The 5,464-nt window shown below is 40.4% G+C and overlaps 1 pseudogene; it reads left to right on the top strand.

The window, feature by feature from the left end:
* The first annotated feature begins 4,762 nt into the window (after positions 1 to 4,762).
* On the top strand, positions 4,763 to 4,895 carry LOC144244901 (thymosin beta-4-like; annotated as a pseudogene).
* The last annotated feature ends 569 nt before the right edge of the window (positions 4,896 to 5,464 follow it).

Raw genomic sequence — 5,464 nt, 5'->3', positions numbered from 1 at the left:
GGGGGGTAATTAGCTCTGCTTGCCTGCCTGCCTCTTGGCTTACGCATTGCTGAGCTGCACTGCTCCCAGGAGTTGTCACCACCTTTCTGGTCATATGAGACTGGAAGACAGTCTCCACTGTGATTCTGCTTCTTGCCTGGGTGTGGGCAAACTGTGCTCTAGGGCTAGCAAAACTCCTCTGAATCAGGCAGATCTGCACACCACTGAGTTTCCTGGTCAGAGTGTGCCCCTAGCTTGTTCCGCAGATGAGTAAAATCTCTGGTTGAGATCAGTACTTGGGCACTATGGATGTGAATTCAGCAATCCAAGATCCATATGCTGGCTGTTGCAGGCTCCTCCCCCTTTCCCTGTCACAGTCGTATTCCCATTGGTTGAGCAGATCCCCTGCAATTTCCATGGTATGAGATTTTTGTGCCCGAATTGTGAGTCCCAGAGACCTCCAAGGAGCCGGCAACCGATGCCGATACAAAAGGGTCTTTATTACAAGCTCAAGCAGGGGCTCACCCGCCTACCGGATGGTGGCAGCAAGGTGAAGTGAAGAACAATAGCAAACAGGGTTTTTATGGGGTAAGGGACGGGGGTGTTACAGTGCACACGTTGTACGTATAGCGTCATCACATAAGCACCAATTACAATTGTATAGCACCCATGGTAACAGTTTTGACCATTCAGTATCTGTGAGGTGCTCATTACTTTTGGTGGGACCCAATCATAACTTTTGAGAATCCTTTGAAAATGACCAGTTATGAGGTGAGTCCAAAGGGCCCACGTGGGGTTCAGGCAAGCGGTGAGAAATTGGCTAGTTTGTATAAAATAACTGTTTGCAGTTCCCAGCCTTGACTCAGACCATAGGAATGTTTTTTTGATTAGCTGATCTGAGGGCGATCCGAGGATGGCTTCAGCCTTGAACAATCTGAGGCTTTTCCTGGAACTGAGACTGGGGCTACGTGTAGCCCGAGGTTGCTCTTAATGGAGGACTTAATTTTAGGCTCTTCAAGGTCAGAGTAAAAGCCTCCACAATGGGACCCACAATGCTGGGGGTTGCCGGGTTCTCTTTGCACTGGGAGAATGGAAACTTAGGGGAGACCTCATGTGGTGCGATGTTGGCCTGAGGAAGGGGCATTGTGATCAATGTGTAGCCACTCCTGTTATCCTTATAATGCAATGTCTTGGTTTCTGTGGTGTAGGGGTTGCTTCAGCTTCATCCCCGTGTTCTAGGTTTCTCTCGGTGGTGTCTTGTTCTTGAAGAGTTGTGAGCTTTATTTCTTGGGAGGGGAAGTGAAGTCAGGAACAACCTATGTTGCCATCTTGGTCTGTGAGGGCTTTTCATATTTTCCCTCTTCATCCTAATCCATTTAAAAATTATGTCATTGAATGTTTATTTCACAATGCTTTAGAAAATTCTGGTTCACTTTCTATTTCTGGCAATTTTTTATATAGTTCTTTTGTCTCATCCAGTTCTCCTTTGATTGCAGACATCTTTTCACCCTTTATAAAAATTACTTTTTAAAAATAAAACCATGGGACCATATTTTACTGAATTTTACCAAGTATTAAAACAGATGCTACTGAATATTTACACGTTCTTTTCTAAAAGCACATCCTTTGTCTACCTCTTGAAAGGTGTGCCTTTTTTATTATTCTGATAGCTCTTTTCTAAGTTGCTTTCTTTTTTTATTAATTCTTGATGGTGGTAATTTCTTCTAGTTTTGGTATTTTCCTCTAGCAGGAGACAAATGGAGTCTTCTTGTTTTGTTTCAACACCTACTTGGAATTGTTAGAATCCTCATATTAACATTTTAGGCTAATGGGATGGTTCATGGTTCAGTGATCCGGGAATAGGAAGAAGCTAAGACCACTGGGGCACTTCTCTCTGTAAGGTTTTTTTCTCAGGTTTGGTGAAATAATTTTTAGGGGTTTTATCCAGTATGGTTAAAGCTCTTTTCTAAGTTTGTTCCCCATGACCTCAAAGAATCTTGATGTTAAAGGAAGAAACTCCTATACTAATGCCACTAATAATTTATTTTGTGTGCCTTCCTTACTTTCTGGTCTCCTGACAGGCTATACAAAGTGGGCTCCCTGGTGACAAGGACATGGCCTGGCTAGATCACTTGTAGTGATACTTATAGTCAACAAGCCCCACCTACACACTCAGAGTTTTAAACTAGGGTTTTCCATCACCCACTCTTCATGATGAACTGGTAAATATGAATGTAAACTAGGAAACCTAAGGGAAGCTTTTAACATAAAAATAAATGTCAAATAGCCAGAAGTGAAAAACTTTGAGGAAGAAATAGAAACTGCTAGGGGAAGAAAACATAAAAATTTTGTATAATCTTAGAGATAATAATAATAATCTTAAATCTTAAGAGAGTTAAGTCTATTGAAATAATAAAAAAGAACAAAAAGCTACAATAAAGGAATAAGTAAGAAAACAAGAGATTAATTTAAAACAAGACACAAGAAAACACAAGAGAATTTCAAGAGATGAAGAAATCTCCCCCAAAATAAAACCAACACAGAAAAAACAAATCCCAAGTAACCACCATCACCACCAAGAAACAAACAGATTGAGTTGAAGTGAGAAGATAATATTTTAAGACGGCACAAGAGGTCTAATATCTATTTAATAGAAGTTCCAGAAAAAGACCAAGGAGAAGAAAACATTACAGAAATACATAATTCCAAAAATAAATTGCTGGAACTGAAAGGTGTGAGTTAACCAACTGGAAAGGACTCATCAATTGTAACCCATCTGCTGAGGTAGGTGTAAGGGCTGGGCATTGAACCATTTCAGACAGGTACTCTGTATGCGTAAGATGCTTTGCACATCTGTATCCTTTTATGTGGTGGCCCTGAGTGTGTAGGGCCAAGGCCCACAAGTGAAATTTCATAGTCATTGGGACAGAAGTTTGTATATATATATGTAGTGTGTGTGTGTGTGTGTGTGTGTGTGTGAGGGGGAGAGAGAGAGAGAGAGAGAGACTAAAGGATCTGGAACCAGTATTGCTTTTAATTTCTCATCAACAACACTGAAGCTATAAGACATGTAGCAATGCCTTAAAAATTCTAAGGAAAAATGATTCCAATCCTATAGTTCCATACCTAGCTGAAGTTAGTATTATGCAGACAGAATGATAACATTTTCAGACATGCAAGGTTTTTAAAATATTTATCTTCCATCAAACTCATCCCTCCTCAGGAAACTACTAGAGTATGTGATCTACTAACATACAGAAGTAAGCCCGTAAAGAGAAAGACACAGGCCACAGGACGTAGGGAATCTAACAGAGGATACAGATGGAAGGAATCTCCAGGATAATAAGGAGAAGAAAAATGGTCTAAGCTCAAGTTCAGAAAACTCCATCAGATTTGTTTCTTCAAGAGAATGAAGTTGACAGAATGAATACGTGCGGTACGTAAAAATTTTAAGATTTTTTTTTTTTACATGATGTTCAAAATTTCTAGTTGAATCACTCCTCAGGGACAGAAAATTAAGAAATCGTCTGTAATAGACCTTTTATATTCCATCTCAGGTTATCTTGGTCACAACTCTTTTGGTGGCCATTGGGCACTTGTTTCCTCATATGGGTCCCACCTGCCAGCACCTCAGTCTTCCATTCTTCAGGCTGATCTGTTGGCTGTTATGCGTGCGATGCCTTTAGGTGATCAGCCACCCTGTTTTGCCCAGAACTGAAGGGGGGCAGGGGCGGTGGGTGGTGGTGGTGGGTGGGGTGGGAAGATGGTTCTGGCAAGTGGGATTTTCAGTTATTAAACCCAGTAAAACCAATGGCAAACCATTACAACTAGGGCTTGCAAATGCTGGGAGACGGAAACTGATGGATGAGTTGCCTCCCTGCCCCCACTCCAGGCCTCCTGAAATAGGCTCTGCAGATGGTCCTGCAAGATAGAGCAATCAGCTGCACCTGATACCAAGTGGAGACTGGTTCAGTTATTCACTCCCTCATACTTGCTTGCACTGTTTTCCTGCCCCCTTTCCTTTCCTTTATTCCTGTGGCCCTAAGGTTTTCACTGCCCAGCAAAATGCTGGTATATAAGTTTTACCTTAGGTACTGTTTTCTAGGGAACACAGGCTCAGAGGCAAACAAATGCTTCCTCAACAATGATCATTTCTAGGAATAAAAGCATTGTACAGAAATTTGAAATTTAATCATAGCTTAATACATGGCTTTACTCCGATTAGTGTTTACATGTTGTTGATGATATTTTAATATACTTAGTACAGAGCTAACTGAAAGCTTGATGGAAATTGGAAAAATGAGAGAAGAATAGGAAGGGTGAATATGTGTGGTGAGACAGGGGTGAGCAAAAGGCAAACACTTCTGTAGCGGGAAGTAAATTAAAAATTAAGAAGTTGTTTGAAGATAAGGAAAATAAGTAAATAAATAGACAAAAAAAATCCAGAGCTGCTGGGGAAGAACAGACGTAGAGAGGCCATGCACCACTTTTGTCTTAATAAGCACTGATGCTTCAAATTATGTTCATTTGAAAGTAAAAAAATTTAATTATTTAATTAATTTATTCATAGTGATCAGGGAAGGGAGAGAGATTGAGAGAGAGAGCGCCTGTTTAGAAGCAGGTTCTGTGCTCAGTGCAGAGCCCTACACAGGGCTTGAACTCACTAAGTGTGAGATCATGACCTGAGCCAAAATCCAGAGTTGATTGCTTTACTTGCTGAGCCACCAGGTGCCCTTAAAACTTCCATGAAGACTGGACGCCTGGTTCTGCTTCCTCTGCAACCATGTCTGACAAACACGATACAGCTGAGATTGAGAAATTTGATACTATGAAACTAAAGAAGACAAAGATGCAAAAAAAAAAAAAACCCACTGCCTTTAAAAGAAACAATTGAACAGGAGGAGCAAGCAGGCTAATCCTAATGAGGCCTGAGCTGTCAATGTGTGATGTACATTCCACAAGCATTCCCTTCTTATTTTACTTGTTTTAGCTGTTTAACTTTGTAAGCTGGAAAGAGGTCAGATCAAGTTTAAATGACTGCTGCCCCTTTTCTCACTAAAGACTCTGAACTACTGACCGTGAAATGCTGGGCCTCCTCTCCCGTCTGGCTGGCAGGGAAGGAAAAGAGCTTGCATGCTGGTGAAGGAAGAAGCGGGGTGGGGACGTCCAGTAAAAATTAATTAAGTTGGTCCAAGGTTTTAGGCAGACTGTAAAATGCAGTTTAATCAGAGTGTCATTTTTTTCCTTCTAATGATTTTCATTATTGGAGTGCACAGTTTTTAAACATGCAAGTAAAAAGTTTAAAATGTGGTTGGTGTGAAAAAAGCTTTGACTAAAATAAAAATAAATTCCATGGCTAATTTTAAATAATTTAATTTTTATAGAATTTGGTGAGGTATTTTTACTTGAGATCTAATAGAATCCACTTTCAATTGCTTTCAATTACTTTCAATTGTTTCAAAATTAACTCCAAAGCTATATTTTC

This window comes from Crocuta crocuta, unplaced genomic scaffold (assembly GCF_008692635.1).
Source record: "Crocuta crocuta isolate KB4526 unplaced genomic scaffold, BGI_CrCroc_1.0 scaffold38, whole genome shotgun sequence".
NCBI lineage: Eukaryota > Metazoa > Chordata > Mammalia > Carnivora > Hyaenidae > Crocuta > Crocuta crocuta.
Note: the sequence above shows the minus strand (reverse complement) of the source record. Positions and strands in the feature narration are given on the sequence as shown.